This window comes from Castor canadensis, chromosome 5, assembly GCF_047511655.1.
Source record: "Castor canadensis chromosome 5, mCasCan1.hap1v2, whole genome shotgun sequence".
Taxonomy (NCBI): Eukaryota; Metazoa; Chordata; class Mammalia; order Rodentia; family Castoridae; genus Castor; species Castor canadensis.
Window position 1 is genome coordinate 91,430,416 of NC_133390.1, and position 20,020 is coordinate 91,450,435.

General features: G+C 36.4%; 1 long non-coding RNA gene across 1 annotated transcript in view; it reads right to left on the bottom strand.

Annotated features, from left to right (window-relative positions):
- The window catches only part of LOC141423084 (uncharacterized), an 80,570-nt gene that overhangs the window by 22,520 nt on the left and 38,030 nt on the right, over positions 1-20,020 (bottom strand). The window contains exon 2 of the long non-coding RNA XR_012447739.1: positions 12,244-12,368. This is a non-coding gene — a long non-coding RNA (uncharacterized lncRNA). The remainder of the gene's footprint in view (positions 1-12,243; positions 12,369-20,020) is intronic.

The window sequence follows — 20,020 nt, forward strand, 5'->3', positions numbered from 1 at the left end:
CCACTAGCAACTGCTGGGATGGGAAAGTCGCTAAAGGCTAAAATGAGGCCATAGGGCTGTGGATTGTGGAATTTTAGCACTTATATAACCACATTTGTAGGTTAATTATTCAGTCTCTTTCCCTCTTGTGCTCTGTTTCCTTTAGGGTAGCTGTTCCTGGGAGAGCAGCATTGTTATTTTCTTGTGAATTGCTGCATTACTGACCACCTTTTTGGTCTGAAAGGGAATGGCCTTTCTGAGAAACCTTATTTGTTTAAGTTTCTAATAACAAATCCTTGGCCTCTGTGATTCACGTTGCTTTGCTGTCAGTTGTAGACAGTGTTCAATTATACATCAGGGTGAAGACAGGCTTCTCTTTCAGGTATGCCCTGTCAAAGCCTGCCTCCCCGCTACTTGCCGTGGGGTTTCCATTGTAATCATTCTGCCAGCTGCCTTCTCCCTCATCTCCGCCTGAAAATCAAATCATCTACTCAAAAGTCAATGAAAGGTCCCATGCTGCCTAGGCGGCTAAACAAATCTGCTAACAATAATAGCTTACTGAGGAGGAATGTAGAAGAAATTAACTCTGTATTCTTCAAAAGGCATTCTGCAAAGCAGCCATGCCACACTAAAGCCCAGTTCTAAAATGTGACCTACAATGGTGCCAGAAGGATCATGCTTTGTGACTAGGCTTCTGTGATGACTTCTGTGGAAACTCATGTTATTGTCCCCGCTCCATGCCCCACCCCAAAGATTCTGACAGTGATGTTAGGTAGAAGTTAGCCGGGGGTGATGGATGAGGCAGGAGAGATAGATGAGGAGATAGGGAAATTACATTATTTTAATATATGTTGTAAGGCCAGACTCAGGCATGAAAATGAGAAAGTAAAAACTAAAAAGCTACAGCAGCTAGCCACCCCTTCCCCCCATCTCCTTTTAAATGTTTAACAAAAGAGCTGTCTCAGACTGGAGGTGTGCCTCAATGGTACAGCACCTGCTTTGCAGGCACAAAGCCCTGAGTTCAAATTCCGGTCCCAAAAAAAAAAAAGGGCTTTCTACATTCCAGGGCTATCTGCATCTGCCTTGTCTGTTTTGCTTTGAGACGTTGACAAGCTCCAAGGCTCCTTGGATGGGTGGAGGGACAAAAAGAATGAAGGACATGTCTAGTAAATGGAAGTCCACTTCTTGTCCCTGTGATTTGAGGAGGCTTCAATGACACCTTTTCTGGTTTAGCACCCATCTTACCCACCCAGATCCACTGTCTTAATGGTCATGTGTGTCCCCCCCAGCTCTCTGAAAGTATACAACTAAGAGATGGGGCTGCCGTTTTGAGTCTTTACTCCCATTTCCTGCATGGGGAACAGGAAGGAAATATTTCTCCATTTTCCCCTACCTCTCCCCACTTTTATCCTGTTATACTAAATTCCTTTCCTAATAAACTTTACTATCATTTTTACCATATTTTTGTACCCTACCTGAATTCTTTCACCATCACAAGAACCTAGGTATATAACAGCTCTGAACTAGCCGGTAACTGTAAGATCCAGCAACTAATTGCCAAAGTAGTTAGTGCTATTGTATAGCAAGTTTCCATTTATCACAAAGGCAAGGTCTTGAGTCTTGCTTTTTGTGATTAAGGCTTCCAAGCAGCAAACCTCACCATCAATAAGAAAGAACAGCCTCCCATGGGAAATAGCCAAACTTAAAATAAAATTGACTGAGCAGAGAGTTATAAATAATATTATTTTAGCAGGGTTTTGAGGTACAGCCAAATATTTTGGAATGTTCTCAGTCCAAACAAAACTAGCATATTTTTCATTTTTTCCAACCTCATTACTAAGACGAGATAAATGGAAAGGAAAAAAACCCTACAGTTTAAAAAATATATAATTAAGACAAAAATCAGACTGGGCAGTCATCAAAACCAGGTGGCAGGAAAAATTGGATTTGTTTATAGAGAAATGAACAGTATCTCCTAATAGGCAATCATTAAGGTGGAGAGGAAAGAACACACAAAAACAATGGAAGTAGAATGAAGTTCATATTCTAAGCCCACCACTCACAGTGGGTGGGCCTGAGTTGCCTTAGAATTTCTGAACCTAATATTGCTCATCTGGAAAATGGAGGCCATGCACTGATCTCCAAGAGTTGGAAGGATTTTTAAAGGGATTGAAAAGGGAAGCACCTAGGTTCTGTAAGGATTTCAGCTCTTACAGGAATGGCCAATCCCCTACTGCTTCCCTAGCCCTTCATTCCAGGCCCCCATCACTCTGAAAGAGCTGCAGACTTGCTCTGAATTCAAATGGGTTAAGCAGTTTGGGTTTTTTTGGTTGGTCGGTTGTTATTAAGAGTAATAGCTTAGTGTTTAAAAAACAAAGCTGACCCGGGAATGTATTCTGTGGCTGACTCCACACTCTGCAGCAGTATTACCTTTGAGAAGTGGCCCCACTTAGGCTCTTTAAAGTAAGGCCACTGGAGTAGTCCACAGAGAACCTTTCATTGGGTATTCCAAGAATTGCTAGGATATATGCTTATTTAAGGCAAGATTTCCCTATTTTTTTAATTTTTCCTCCTGCTGATATGCTATTTCAAAAAGAGTTTTGATATAACTAGTACTGGTATTTTTCTGTCATAAATGGAGATCTTAGTGAAGGCAAAGAAAATCTTGTTCTCAGATCATCATGTGGCTATCAAAATATGTTTGCAGAATTAATAAGTTACACTAATTAGGATGAAATAGAATGCTACTCTTAATATAAAACCATGGTCCAATTCCAGTTCATTGCTCCTCCTTAGTTATAGCTCTCCTGCCCACTACTTCATTTCTATGGAAGCATCAAATGTGGCAAGCAGCAGGTGTTTAAAGATTTTTTGCTTTGGAAACATTTTTTATCAGTAGTTTATAAATCCTTTATTGTTACTGTAAAGTTCAGGAATCTCCAAAAGTAATATAATTATCTCTCTTCCAAAATAATAGATTTAATTCTGTCAAAATAAATAACAAATTGATGATAAGGCTCCCTTTCCCAAAAACTCCTAAGATGAGAGAGAGAGACTGAGAGAGAAGCTAAAGTTTGGACTCTGGCTTAAATGTCTTGTATGGGCTTACAACAAACTGTAATATAGCCTTTCTCTCTGATCTAAAGCAAAAGAGAAATTTGAAATTCTTTCTCCTTCAACAGGACTTTCTGATGCAGGAGTTTTCTGTCACATGTATATCTGACCCATTGAACATGAAAATGTCAGGATTGATCTATTAGTCAAAGCACTTTTTTCATAACTTGAGAGTTTTTATGCAAGGACTTTGTACACAAGTGTTGCTGTTGCTGCTAGTTTTTGTGTTATCAACAAACTTGGTCCTGCTTGGGGTTCATAAGAATGGAAACAATTTGGCTGTGCTTTGGGGTAAATCTGTTCTAATTCTTCATATGTCCCTTATAATTTCCCACTTTCATGGATATTTTTGATTTCCACAGCACTCCTTTCTTCTACTAATGGGTTGCAGTAAATCTAGAAAGAAGCTCTTGCCAACCCAAGAATTTTCCAAAAAGAAACCAAATATTGTATCACCACTGGGTTTCAGACATGTTTGTTTGTTCAACTTTCAGGGTTTCACAAATATAATTACTTATTATTATACATCTGTGTAAAGTTGCAAATAAATTCTCTATGTTTTGAAATGTTCTAATTGTGATGTTTCTATATTTAGTTATATGTTTTCATTTTTGCTATCAGAAACTTAAGGAATTTTGTGATTATGTAGATCCTGGGTTGGTACATTTAATCAATAAAGTTTCTACCAAAAGTTCTCTGCAATATAAAAATACCATGCACTCATGAATTTAGAAAACAATTATAAAAATTTAGGCTTTCTTTTAATATTTAATACTACTTATTTACAGTAACAAGAATTCTCTTGAGAAGCACTGGGAAATTTATTCTGAATCTTCTAGGCCATTGGCAAAATAAAATAAGCAAAGAATTTTTTTTCATATACATTCAGTTGTATTAGTCAAATTTCAGTAGCTAGCCAGCTTGCACTTTGAATTTTACTCGACTTTGTTGCAATTATACATCATATTACTACACAATAGCTTTCAAGACCCTTTAAAATGTGCTAAATAATTTGCACTGACATGTGTTGCCATTACTCCTTTGCCTATTGTTTTAGTCCATATGGTCTGAGCAGGGTATATGCACTCCCACCTCTACACCTTTATCCATGTCTGGAATTTTCTACTTTTCTCTCTTTTTATGCTTGGCAGCAACCTACCTTTTTATAATATAAGTGAAAGTCATGCATTTACTTATATTCTCAAGGCCTAGCATAGTTCAGTACATCCACCAAATGCATATAGGCAGAAACTACCATATCTTATTTTCACTAACAACAAAGCAGTCTTAGAGCTTGGTTTTGTTTTATTTTGTCCTCCCCCGACCCCAAGGAAGAGTTCAGTTTATCATATTCCACATGTTGTCTATTTTTTAAGTTTGAATGATTTTTTCTGCTATATATACTGTCTTGGAATTTGTTCTACCATAAACACTATCTTAGAATACAATTGTTATATTGCTATTTTTCCCTTTAGATTTGTTAATAATTATTTTATATATTTAGATGCTCCAATGCATATGTTAAAATTGTTAGGTTCTTCTGATGAATTGACCCCTGATTAAGTAATCAGTGTCTCTGTCTTTCTCTTTTCACAGTTTTTAAATTAGACTGTATTCTATCTGATGTATTAGTCTTCCTGCTTTCTTGTAATTTCCATTTACCTGGAATATCTTTACTTTCATATTATGTGAGTCCTTAAAGTTGACCTGAATCTTATAGATAATGTAGGGTCAAGTTTTTCTTTTGGCAATGCTGGATACTGGGGTTTGAATTCAGGGCCTCATTCTTGCTAAGTAGGCACACTACCACTTGAGTCACTCCACTAGTCCCATGGTCAAGCCTTGTATTTTCTTATTTGCTCAGCCATTCTATGTCTTTTGATTGGAGTATTCAGTGCACTTAAAGTATTTACTGCTATATAAGAATTTACTATTACCATTTTGTTAATTGGTGTCTGTTTTTTAGTTCCTTTCATCATGTTTTGCAATTCCTTGGTGACTTGATGATATTCTACACTGATGTGTTTTGATTTCTTTCTCTTCATTATTTGTCTATCTACCATAAGTTTTACTTTGTGATTAACATGGGGATTACATAAAATATCATCCAGATATAACAGTCTATTTTAAACTGATAACTTTTATTGCATACAAAAAATCTACACTTTTACTCTCTCTCCCACATTTTGTTTTTTAATGTCAAGTTTACTTCTTAAAAATACTTTGCATCTATTAACAAATTATTTCAGCTATTATTTCTTTTAATACTTTTGTCTTTTAACTTTCATACTACACTAGAAGTGATGTAGACAATACCATTACAATATTAAGATTATTCAGAACTTGTCCATACACTTACTTTTACCAGTGAGTTTTATACTTTCAGATACTTTTATATTATTAATTATCATACTTGCTTTTCAGCTTAAAGAACTCCCTTTAGAACTGGGAAGGGGGACAAGGCATGGGAGGAGAAAAGGACAAGAGGAGAGTGTACATGGTCAAAGTACATATTTGCATGTATGGAAAAGGCACAATGAGACCTATTATTTTGTATATTTAACATGTGTTAATAATTATAACAATAAGATAAATAAAAACTAACTCTCTTTAGCATTTCTTATCAGGCAGATCTAGGGGTGATCAACTTCCTCAGATTTTCTTTGGTGCAGTCCTTTCCTCTTCTTCATTTCTTTGCCATCTTTGCCACATAAAGTTATTCTTGGTTGACAAATTTTTCTTTCAGCCCTTTGACTATATTATCTCATTCTCTCCTGACCCACAAGATTTCTGCTTAGAAATCTGATGATGTTCTAATGGAAGATCCTTTGTATGTGACTAATCTCTTCCCTTATTGCTTTCAAAATTCATTGTCTTTGATTTTGTGTGAGAGTTTGGTGGGGGGTTGGTGCTTAGAATTGAACCCAGGATCTTGCATTTGCTAAGCATGGCAAGCACTCTTCCTTTGAGCTACACTCTTAGCCTTTGGTGTTTTGAGATAAGGTCTTGCTATGTAGCTCAAGATGGCTTGAACTTGCTATATAGCCTAGTTTATCTCAAACTTATGATCCTCCTGCCTCTATGTCTTGAGTGCTGGCATTACAGGTATGTATAATTACTTATGCCAGTCTGCTTTGATTTTTACAATTTAAATATAATGTATCTCAAAGAAGTCCTCTTTGGATTGAAACTATCTGGATAGTTTTAAGCTTTGTGAATGCATTAAGGACTTATCCACTGTACCTGCATACTCTTGCAAAGGTACTCTCACCTGTGGCTGACTGCCAACTTCAGTGTACTGTGGACAGTGATAGCTGAAAACTCATTCCATCATCTTGCTGATGACCATGGATTTTATAACTCATATTAAGTTCCTCAAATAAGTCTGAATAAAAATAGCTATAATTTGGTATTCAGATAGAATTTCTTCATGAATATACATGCTGAGAGACCTTGATATGATTATTTTTATGCTGTCATTTCCTACAATGTATTCTTTGGATCATTAGTTCTGTTGCACACCCCTCAATGTAATAAGAATAAATTTAATTTTATGATTAAATATTTGAGAAAGTTCAGTTAAACATAATTAAATAGGCTTCTGTATTTCAAAACTGTAATATACTAATGAATAATATTAATTTTAAGAAAGAATATGCAATATTTCAAAATGTATTTAGCTTATTTGACTGTGGTATGCCTCTGCACTGTCTTTGCTTATTTTTCCATCTTAAGAGACTGAAATTCAATGGACACAACTTTAGGGGAAAAAGGCATTATATAAGTATGTACAATCTTGCAATTCATTGTATGAAGCTATGAAACACAATAAAATTGTTGAATGTTTTCAAATACATGAGTTTGTATTGTTAGAAATAGCTACACTTGTTTTACTACCTTTCTCTGTATTCTGACAGCATAGCAAATCATGGGAACCTATTTGTAGTTCCAATCCTTGAGCTTACTAATTTTTTATTTCATAGTGTTTTGAGTTCTGTTATTTAATATAGTATGTTATATATTGAGTGTAAGAAGGAATTTTCATTTGACCTTGATCATGTGAGAACTCAGACTCAAAGTACCCTACATCCTGTAGACAAGGAAGTAAGGCAGTATTATATCTTGTTAAAATAGTTTAATGAGCACTTGCATGAACTTAGGACAATCCTAAAAAGTAGACATTATTATTGTCTTTTTTAAAATAAATTGATAAATATAGGAAAGTTAAGTTTTTTCAAAGTCACCCAACTCATAGTTTGGAGTGTCTCATATAGTCACCTCCAGAGTTTGTGCATGTAACTATCATATTAAATTACCTTTCAAATATTAGATAGAGAAATATCACCTTCTGAAATTTCTATTCTTGCTACTTAAAATAGGTATAGTAATTGAAGTATATAAATCTCTTTCACAACTACAGATTGAAAGAAATTCAGTCTTTCTCACCCTGCTAATAAGGAAATAATCAAACCCTAAAGCTTAAATTCTCTTCCTTATATTAAAATCAACTCTTACATCTAGCCCTGCTTGAATCTTGCTTTTTCTGTATGAAAAGTCATACAGAAGATGCTAGCAGGAAGCATCAGCTTGATTTTATAAGACACTTAACAGAAATGAAATATTATTTTTAGGAAAAGGTGTGTGGCTGATTTTCTTCCTTTGTTCGTCATAGATGACATAGTCTAAAGGAATATTTTCACTAAGAACATTGATATGTGGCTTAAATATCATAGATCTAAACTTAAATAGGAAAAAAACCTGGACAAAAAGAGGGGGGCAGTTAACTTGAAAATTATTGGCCTCTAAGATACACCCTTTAATCATTTCTGAGAAAGGAGCTTAAATTGAGGAACACTTATTAGTGAATTATTTTTAGCTTTGAAGTGACTCCCTAATGGTTTACAGTGATGTTCTGGTTTAACCTTGGGATGAATTTCATTATCTCATCTATGGACAGAGCTCTTTCACAGAGCAGATTGAAGCTATAATTTTCAGTATATATATATACCATTTACTTAGATAAATATCCTGTATCTGGTTAATTTCAAAATTTGGTGACTATGAAGTCTTAGTAATAAGAACAGTAAGAGTACATACTCCAAATTTAATAGTACCCTAAACTTATAAGTTCTTTCCCAAGTATGTGCAAGGGCAATAACTAATTCTTCCTCTTGAGAGTAACCTTGAAATCCAGGCAAGTAACAGTCTAGTTCTCCATATTTTATAGAAAAAAGATCTGAGTCAGGGTAAAATGAAATGAATTATTTAAGGTCAGACTGGTGGTTCATATTGACACCCTGAATATATTCTTTTTCTTTAAACTCTATTTCTTCAAGTAACAAATGGAGAGATAAATAAATAGGGCAGTACTATATGTGGCTCTTTTTCCATAATTTAACAATAACTTATTTATGTGCATATATTTTCTTATACTTTGCTACCTTAGATTGAAAAAAAACCTAAGGTTATTATTGAAAGAGTAATATTTCTTCCATAGTCATATAATAAGGTTATAGAAATACAAAATGCTATGGTTTTTTCCTAAGTAAATAATTTGCATTGCATTATTTAACCATGATGACAAATTCCAGTGCTTGAGTATCAGATCTAATAAAATAGATACAGTTAATCTAAAAAAAATGGATAAAAATCTTCTTATTCTCATATTTTGTTGATATCTTTATTTGTTTAAGGATACGTATAAGACTCTGTTGTACTTGTCAGGGATTCAGTAAAGGAAACCAAAGCTACTCCAGTTATTTTAAGCAGGAAGAGATTCAGTACAGGGAATTCTGTTTAGACTTGAAAAGCACCCATGTTTATTGCAACACTATTCACAATAGCCGAGTTATGGAAACAGCCAAGATGCCCCACTACTGATGAATGGATCAAGAAAATGTGGTATTTATACACAATGGAATTTTATGTAGCCATGAAGGAGAATGAAATGTTATCATTCGCTAGTAAATGGATGGAATTGGAGAACATCATTCTGAGAGAGGTTAGCCTGGCCCAAAAGACCAAAAATCGTATGTTCTCCCTCATATGCGGACATTAGATCAAGGGCGAACACAACAAGGGGATTGGACTTAGATCACATGGTAAAGTGAAAGCACACAAGGGAGGTATGGGGATAGGTAAGACACCTAAAAAACTAGATAGCATTTGTTGCCCTCAATGCAGAGAAACTAAAGCAGATACTTTAAAACAACTGAGGCCAATATGAGAAGGGGACCAGGAACTAGAGAAAAGGTTAGTTCAAGAAGAATTAACTTAGAAGATAACACACATGCACAGGAAATCAATGCAAGTCAACTCCCTGTATAGCTATCCTTATCTCAACTAGCAAAAACCCTTGGTCCTTCCTATTACTGCTTACACTCTCTTCAACAAAATTAGAGATAAGGGCAAAATAGTTTCTGCCGGATAGAGAGGGGGTAGGGGGGAAGAGGGAGGGGGTGGGGGGGTAAGGGAGGGGGTGAGGAAAAGGGGGAAAAATGACCCAAACATTGTATGCATATATGAATAAAATAAAACTTTTTTTTAAAAGCGAATTCTGGGCTGAGCTTCCTAGAATAACACAAACCTCACATCTTGGGGAGCTATTACCTCTTACCCTACCACTAGGACTATTGAGTGAGAGAACACATCCCAGAGCAGTGCCCCAGGAAGGAGGATCAGAGACCCACCATGGCTTCTGCTGTCCCTTCCATAATTTCCTCTGGGACCCAGGATAATGGGCAAAGGCCACTAGAATGCTCTTATGGAGGAAACTGCTCTCTTCAAAACCTGCTTGCCAGTAGTACATGCACACACACACACTCATTTCTACCTATCAAATTTTGTGCTATCATCTATTTAACAAAATTCAATTTTCAACTTGAACTGTGGCAACATTGATGTTTAGGAAAATTTTAAGGGTTCCAACTTTTGCAGTACAAAAAGTACAGCAAAAGGAAAACAAGATCAAATGAGATGCTATACAATATCTATCAAATGTGAATTAAAATGTTTAGCTGTGATTAGCTTTAAATTACTTTTCATCAATTCTGAGCCAATATGCCCTCTTTTTATGTAGTTCTAAGGAAGAAAAATACTGTCCATTAAATTATGAAATAGTTCTAACATGCTTTCAATTATACAATGTAGCCAATTTCAGAGATAATAACATGTGAAAACATGTGCATGTCAGAATGAATGATATATACAATGCACCTGTCCTGATAAATAGTAATTGTATGTCCTTTTGGTGATGGTATGCATGAGTATACAGAGCAGTTTGCTGTTTTTTGAGAAATACTGAAAGGATCAAATAAGTTAACATTTTCTTTTAATTGACATGCTAATGCATAAGTAGAAGAGAACAAAAGGATAATCCAATTGTGAAAACCTGAAAGAGATACTTTATAATTTACCAGTACACAAATACTTTGCCAAATTACATAAACTATTTATGCCTTTCTAAGTCAAGAACAGATTACTTTCAAATTTTCCTAGAAAGAGGAAAAAGACATTTTGTTGGCAAAATTAAAATACATTAAATAAAGCCACCCAGTGTAACAGTATTCTGTCAACCTCAACCAATTATGACTTCTACACAAAGTGTTACCCTTCATCCTGAGTAGTCTAGGGCTTTCACTGAAGGACAGAGCAGTAAAAAGCCAGGAATATGTGCAAAACTTTAACTTGTCAGTTGTGAACTGACTGGAAGCCTGTTAGACAACCAAGACCCTACCCAAGACTCAATCCAGAATCTTAGGTTCTGCACATGGAATAAGACCTTACAGACTAATCTAGTTATAGGAGAAGCAATAAAAACTCAACAGTAATGAGAAAACAGGTAGACACTCTGACTGTAGCATGAGATAGACCCTTATTGAGTACCTACCACATACCAAGTACTCTTCCAGGTGCTTTTAGCTAGGGTGGAATCAGAATTCTATAAGATCAGAAAAAAATTATTCAGGGACCAGAGATCTCAGAACAAAACAGGCCCTGACAAATTTCCATGAAGTCTCCATTATCCCACTTTCATTGGAAGGTGTCAAATGAGCCTGCTGACCTGAGATCAGAACTTAAAGATCTGCCCCCCAAGGTGCTGAGAGGTCTGGACGTGTCCTGTTATCACCAGCAAGCATGAGTGCTTTTTCACAGCAGTAATAATCTGCTCCTGGGTACTAGCACCAAAATGAAAGTCAGCCTGCGGTATTTATGATTCATAATATATTTTGCTGTCAGTTCAAAGATTGCAGATGTCATTTGCCAACAACTTGCATGTTTGATTTATAGAATAATTAATTGTATGTAAGATAAGCAGTGTACTGCAGATTGGCTTCTATAATTAATAGATCCTTGCAGCAAAGAAATCTTTATGAAATTGTGAATGCAAGTTTGCAGACTACGAAACCAGTGTCCCTCAAATTGATTTGTCTCCCATTCTCTAGGTGAGGGACAAGGGCTCTTTATAGTCATTTAATGTTTTGTAATTTTTCAAAATGATTTCTGAAATATGCTGTTTGTTGGGTCTTCAGAACATCCCCATAATGAACACAGAAAAGGCATTTTTACCTGTGCCGAGGGGCTGAAGAAACAAACGCCGAGGGTTAAGTGACTTGTCCAAGGCCAATGTCAGAGCTGAAGGAAACACAAGTACAACAGCTCCAAAGCCTTGTGTAGTAATGCTACATGCTGTAGGATATTAAGAATACCATTTAGAAATATTTGGATTTAAACTGTCTCTTACATGCATGGCCTACTCAAATAAATCAATCTCAAGGAGCATATGTTTCCTCACATATAAAACAGGACAACACAATTTCCATTGCAAGTTTCTTGTGAGATTAAATAAAATAAAAATAAATAAAATAATGCCTGGAACATGAGAGATATCTAAAATTTAGCCTCTGGCTTCTTCCCATCCCTTCTCTCCCTTCTCAGCCTGGCTCACTGTTCTTCTTGCTCCCCACAGTTGTGGGACTTAGTTGGGTGCTTAACTCTTCAAAGGCTCCCCATAATTTTGCTCACATCAGGGGAAGATCAAACAGCCTTAAAGTGTATCCTTTTTGACTCTTTGTTCTTTGGAAATAGCAAATAGATCCACTCCAAAAAAGATTATAGTTCAAATAAAATAATATTTGAGCAGGTTCACACCTTTTCTAAGGCACAAAGTACCACAGTCTGAGCATACAGGCACACAAGCATGGAATTTTAAACATCACCAGTGCAGTAGCTGGTAGATATCTTCATGTCCATCTTCAAGGAGCCTGAATCCAATCCTGAAAAGGAAAGCATATGTAGTAACCTACAAGAATTATTAGTTATCTTTTACTCACTTGAATGTGAGAGCATAGATTCTTCACCTGTCTGCCCTTAACTTTCTGCTAAAGATTACACTTTTTTTCTTATAAATGAAGCGATGATTAAAAATACCTTGTGCTTAAAATACCAACAGTGCTTTTCTTATGAATTAGTGGATGACTCCCTCAATCAGACTACAACAACTGCTTTCCCAGGCATTCTGACTGCAAGTTGCAAGGCTTTTCTTGCAATCTCTAGTTCTCGCTGTATCTTTCTCTCCTGCTGGAATACATCCTATCAAAATCTTGCTGGGGTGTGTGTGTGTGTGTGTGTCAGAGACAGGAGAGTGTGAATGAGAGGAGAGATTGAATACATTGAGGAATATTTACAGTAGGAACACAACACAGAGTTATAGATGACTTATTGTTCTCTCTGAGCACATTCTCATAAGCATCAGAATACTTAGAGCGCAGTTTCCGAGTGTATTGTTTTCTCTCTAGACTGTGGATTATTATTGCAGCCTGAACTATAGAGCAGTAGTTTAAGATGTCCTAAGGTAACTTCAGATCATATGCTCAATAGGTTAGTCCATTTTTCCTCAAAGACCCACAAACATCAATTTTTCAGATCACCCCTCTGTAGAGTGTGGTTTGCGCCAATCAATTTAATCGAAAACAACAACTGAAATGCTGCTGAGTTGCTGTGTATGAGAAAATGAACAAAGTCACCCAGACAGTAATAGTCTTGTTGAATATATTTTTCCCCAACACTTCTAGGCAGTGTTTTCTTTGTTTTAAATTAAGTACAGAAAAGAGATCATTTAAAAGAAGAATGGAGTGATGATGTAACGTGAGTTAACTTTTAAGCAATTTAGAGTAGATCTCATTTTAACAAACATATAATCAACACCTCTCCAGATAATGGTCCTATCCCAGGGAATGTTGGTAGAAAGACAAGAAAGATTTAGTAAAGGCTCCTCAAGGAGCTCACTATCTAGATGGGAAGATGGGAAGCCAACAGTGATGATACCATAAGGCAAAAGCTTTGTGAGAGGAATCACAAGAAATTGGGGGACATGAGAAGCAAGGACAGGGAAGCAACTTTGAAGCGATGGCCATTGCATTGAAACTTTTTTTTTCTTTTATTATTCATATGTGCATACAAGGCTTGGTTCATTTCTCCCCACTGCCCCCACCCCCTCCCTTACCACCCACTCCGCCCCCTCCCTCTCCCTCCCACCCCCTCAATACCCAGCAGAAACTATTTTGCCCTTATTTCTAATTTTGTTGTAGAGACAGTATAAGCAATAACAGAAAGGGACAAGGGTTTTTGCTGGTTGAGATAAGGATAGCTATACAGGGCATTGACTCACATTGATTTCCTGTGCGTGGGTGTTACCTTCTAGGTTAATTCTTCTTGAACTAACCTTTTCTCTAGTACATGTTCCCCTTTTCCTATTGGCCTCAGTTGCTTTAAGGTATCTGCTTTAGTTTCTCTGCGTTAAGGGCAACAAATGCTAGCTAATTTTTTAGGTGTCTTACCATTGAAACTTGAAGAAGACTGAGTAGAAAAATAGCCTAGGAGCAAAGGGGGCAAAGGGGAAGAACATTTGGGAAAGCACATAAAAGCCAATTAGAGCATCAGCACGACTATGTACTAGTGCAGGGAACACAAGGGTGGGGAAAGGGGAGAGAGCAAAGGCCATCTCAGATCCTCACAGGCCTTGGATGGCCTTCAGAAGGATTCAAACAGAGCACATCGTCCAGTTTACTTTGAGAGGCATCTGTCTGGCAGTAGAACAGAGGGTGTGGATTGAGGAGGTCAGGGATGAATCCAGAGGCTGTGGCAATAATCATCACCATTGAGGGACTTGAATCAAAGCAGTCAGAGTAGAGCTGGGAAAGAGGCAACATAGTTCACAGTACATATAGGCCAGATGTGCTGGTGACTTAAAAAAATAAGATCACCTATAAGTTCACTCTTGACATAACAGTTCATCCTCCTTTGGCATCACTTGGTAATGCAATACCTGGTCTGTACATGAGGAAATTTAAATTTTCATAGTGAACTCATCATTTAGTATGTTGTATTTTTGTTTTTACCATACTGAAATCAATAACAAAAGGCTGGAAAGAAGAATCCTTGAATTCCTTAGGGTAACTTAACCAAGAACGCTTTCATTATTTACTAGGGAAGATATTAAAAGTTTTTTAGTTGTTAACATTACACTTCAAAGACATCTAACTTTTATTAGGGCTGCCATTGAAAGAAACAAAAACAGGAGTGGGACTATCAAGAGTAAGTTCCAAATGAACCTGTGGAGTGTTTTCTGAGAATAAAGCCCCAGCGTTACAGGGGATGTAGCTACTGACTGCAGCCCTGGAAAAAGAAGAATGAAATATTCTGTCCTACATAAAATGTTCATTTACTATTTTGTCCTTAAGAGCTCCCCCTTGTATTCATCTTATATATATGGCTCAAAAGACAGATTACGTTTCTGCAGCCTAATCTTTTTTTCTAGGTATCAGTAAATGATCAAGTGTACACAGTTTTGCTGTATGCAGGACAAGAGCTGTTTGGGATTTTTTTGTTGGGGGGAAGAGATATATCCATTTCCATGTCCTACCCAATATAGTTGAAACAAATTTTTCTTCTTAAATATATAATCATATCATACTGTTCTATTTTCTCTGAACAGTTATATGTTATAGTAAAGGGATTATAACTGCTATGGAAAATTTTTCTTCCTCATTAGAAGCTATTTTAAGCAAAATTCACATTTTATTTAGATTGAGATAAACTGTACAAAACTGATTTTCTTCACCAAAAATAACAGCTATCTTTTCTGTATTGTTTCTAGATAAACCACAAAGCATTTATTTTTATAGAAGTTCTGCTTATAAACAGATGAGACAGTAGATATAATCATGGAATAAGACAGAAGAAAACAGGCACATGAGTTGCCTGTATGATTGACAAAGATTCTGTCTTAACCATGAAGAAGTGTCCAACATTTGCCAGTTGAAAAGCTCACGAAATGGATGCTCAACAAAGGCATGTAAATGGCAACAACCAGATGTGAATATCAGCTCTTCTGGACATCCAAACTTTAACTATAACTTTTTCCTTTAAGCTCATTTGAGAAAGACACGATATACACTGAAATCTTTTTACTGTGAGCTCAGAAACTTCTCTTTCTGGTAATTCCCTTAACTGTACATTACAGATCATTTTTTTCGATGCTGGGAATCAAAACCAGGGCCTTATACATGCTAAGCAAATGCTTAGCCCTTGGCTATATTCTCAGTCCCTGGCTATATAGCCTAGGTCAACCTTGAACTCATTATGTAACCCAGACTGGCCTTGAACTCTCAATCCTCCTACCTTGTCTCCCTAGTGCTGCCATAACAAATTTTTAACACTTAAAGCTCCTACTAGTCAAAAGTCAATGGTTGGCTCCATTATGACATTTTATAAAATGTATCCCTTTTTTCCATACCTCCTCAAGATTCATTTCCTCAAAGAAAATTGATAACTCAATACCTGACAACTGAATTCATGGTGATAATAAATGTTTCATCTAAAATGACTTAACTAAAACAATTATAGAATGTTGAAGGCTATTTTCATCTAAAGGATGTCACATTTTCTTTGCCCAACTCAGAATAAACACAGAGAGTTTAAACCTGCTTATCTTTTATGGGTGTGTGTGTGTGTGTGTGTGTGTGTGTGTGTGTGTGCATGGTGAAATGATGGATGGTGCAAAGAAAAAAAACACAAAATGTTTAGAACTTAAAATTATAGGGATAAAAGTTCCTCTAAATATTTAAATAGATAATTCTTGTGCCTTCCTACAAGGTCTCCTTTTTAACATTTCAGGTATAAAATAATGTATCTCATTCCTGTCAGCTGTAATCATTCACTACACTTTAATAAAACTTGTCATACTTGTCTATAGTGCTAGAGGCTAATGGACATTTAAAGAAGAAATATCTGGGCTTTGGATGTAACTCAGTGATAGAACTGAGCAAGTGCACAGTGTAAAGATCAATCCGCAGTACTGCTGAAAGCGATAGAAGGAGAGAGATAGAGAGAGAGAGAGAGAGAGAGAGAGAAGCTTCATCCTCTCAAAACCCATACAGTCCCAATATCTGTAGAATAGTTACAGATATTTATATGAGCCAGATGGTGAGCCAGAGAAAAATGAAACAACAGTTCAGCAAAAGAACAGACAATTCTACTTTCCAATCAGAAAGTAGAATCATGATGACTAGGGTCTGAGAAGGGTTCAGGGATGGGAAATATCACACTGAACCCCATTAATATGTGCAACTAATATGTGTTAAATTTAAAAAGTAATTGGTGCAGACTGGATAGTATTTGAAAAATAAAATGTCAATGCAAAAAAAAAAGAAAAGATCACAGAAAGGAGGGATTGTGTTCATTTGCAGGAATTCAGAATGTCTCATGAAGAAAGCAGTTTTGAGTAAAACTTGAAGATGGGTAAATAGTCTATGAATGAGAATGCAGACATTTCATGAAAAACAGAAGCAAAAGGACAAAACCAAGATGCTATGCTGTGGCTGGAGCACAAGGTCCAAGTGTTAAGGACTTGGTCCTCAGGGTGAGGGTATTGGGAGGTGATAGAACCTTTAGGAGGAAGGGCATAGGAGGTCCTTAGGTCATTAGGGGGCATGTCATTGAAGGAGGTTATTGGACCCCAGTCTCTTCCTCTTCTTGTCTTCTTCCTGACTCCTAGTCAGGAAGTTTGCTTTGCCTCGTGGTCCCACCTGTTACCATTCATATCCCTACCAGATGACCAAAGCACTGAGCCCATCCTGTCTTACACTGGAATCTCTAGAACCATGAACTAAATAAATTTTTTTCTCTTGTAAATTGATTATCTCAGGTATTTTGTAGTATTAACAAAAAGCTGACTAACACAGAAGGTAACTGGAAAGAGCACATTGTACTGCAAGTGCATCAAACAGCCACATTTGGCTGGAGCTTCATGTAGAGGATAGCAGAATAGGAGTCCAGATGGCAGAGTTGGGCCTGCACATGAAGTTATCAAATCAGGAAAATGCATTTGTGGTAAGAATAGAGAGCCATTGAAAGTTTTGAGTAAGGAAATGACTATCAAAATTATGTTTAAGATAATTTATCTGGTGCTTATATATTTGAAGAATCAGAGAAAAATAGTACTTGTGTATTTGAAGACTCTGGATAAATTTTGAAATAAAGCAGTTAGAAAAGCATCTCTTTAGGAAAGAGATATTGAGTAGTTTTGAAGAGAAATAATCACAGCTAGAAAAGAGAAGGCATATACATGCACATTCTTTCTGTGCCTTGATTAGTAAATCATTTTATTATGAATGGCAAAACTACTTCTTCATATTTGGTTTCCTTGATTGGTGATCCACTATGGAGTATTTCAGATGTAGATGAATGATTTGATCCTTCAAATTTCCTGTAAAGGCCAACTCATTCATTAGAACTCAGGTATCTACTACTGAAAAAAATGCTTATAAACTAATTTTTTCTTTTATTTTTGTGAACCAGAATGAAATGGAAGAATCCCATGGAAAGAAAGCAGACAGAAAATCATTGAGAATTAAGTGTTAAAAGGCTTTGTCCTTTAATCAGGTATTATATGTGTCCATAGAAGCAAGTTCCTGGGGCCTGGAAATCAGTGTTACTCAAAGGCCACATGTTGATAAGACAAGCAGAAAAGAAAGTAAAATAGGAAGTCTGTGCTGGGAAACATGTAGGGTAATTATTTGATAAACATGTATTAAATATGCACTGTAGTAAGCACTGAGGGCAGAAGGAATGATGACTTTATCGGGCACAGAGTAGTGTGTAAAGAACTTCAACTATAGTGGGGGATGGGGAGAGCATGGCATGATTGAACACATCTGAAGCATGTTTAAGTGCTACACAGTAAAACAAGTTGAGAGACAATGACTGAAACCATATATCTTTTTAAAAAGTTTCTACTTTGGGCACTTCATTTATCTAACTACTGAATGAGGCGGTTTCATTTTGTGTCCTAAAGGAAGCTGTCATCTCACAGAATGCAGAAGTCATTGCTGAGGCAGAATTAATAGGACTTGCATGGTGAGGAGGCAGGAACTGTCCAAGAAGCCAGGGAACCTTGATCCTGGAAGATCGATCAGATGTTAAAAAAAAAAAAAAAAGGTATCACAGTGACCATGCCATTCCTCTCCATTTACTCTGAAAAAAGCACACCTGCCCACCTTTGTTCCCTTCCCTTTGTGTGTTCCTTGGCCCATATATATATTTGACAGAAAGGACACATGCACATTTGATGAAAGAAAGGACACAAGGGACTAATTTTAGGTGATATTTCCACACATTCGTAATTTGAGCCAAAGACAATCATTAGAAGAACCAAAGTGCTGATTCTTCTCATTACCATTTTCTTACTCCTTTAATCAAAATTCTCTCTCCTTAGGCCTAAACCTTATTCTTTCTCACAGTGAATTCTAACGATTGTCCACATTACCTTCTTGAGCCTTCTTTGACCATCTCAGTTTTTCCTTTGTAAATGTAAATTAGAACCTATGACCCTTAACTTTTTCCATATGGACTTAATAGTTATAGTTCTTCAAACTCTCTGTGCTTTTTTCAAAAAATTGCAGCACAAAGATATTTTAGTCCAAGAAAAGTATGTTTTATTTTCCTTTGTATCTGCCCTACCTCCCATGGTACTACACTAAATCTGTTGCTGTACACCAAAGATTCTCAGCCTTAGCCACACGTTAGAATAATTCAGGACCTTCTCAAAAATCCCAATGCATAGGCCATACCAAAGACCAATAAATCAGGATCTCTAGAGATGAAACCCAGGCACTAGTGTTCTTAATGCTTTCCAGATGATTTCAATGGGCTGCCAGGGTTGAAAAGCACCAATTAACATCAATGCCTAATCAGGTCCCAGTTCTCCAACTGGTATGTACTTTCATGACTCTTTTGTCCATGCCTTTTTTTTTTTTTGGCATCAAATGCCTTTCCATATTTCACCAACTAAAATAAAACAAAACCCACACAATCATCACAACGCAAGTCAGATGCCCATTTCTACAAAGTCTTCTTCTCACCCCACACCAGTTTGAACTTCTTGTTCCCCCACACTCATTTCTCTCCCACAATGACTGCGATCTGCACTTGACACATGGAATACTGGATTTTGGACTCTAGATAGTGTCACATGACTTTTTCCTAAATGGATTTTAGGCTTCTTAAAAATAGGGATTTAAGCTTATGTTTTTGCACAAAGTGAGTGTTGAATTAAATATTTTGAAATCAAATTAAAATTTCCAAAAATGAATGATGTAAGCAAATTGAAACCCTTCTTATATATAGTGTTGGTGATGACTTATGCCTTATATTAAAAATGAGCTCTTCCTCTAAGAAAACTAGGAATAGAAGGAAAGTACCTCAACATTATAAAAGCTATATATGACAAACCTACAGCCAGCATTATACTTAACGGAGAAAAACTGAAACCATTTCCTCTAAAATCAGGAACCAGACAAGGATGCCCACTATCTCCACTCCTATTCAACATAGTACTGGAATTCCTAGCCAGAGCAATTAGGCAAGA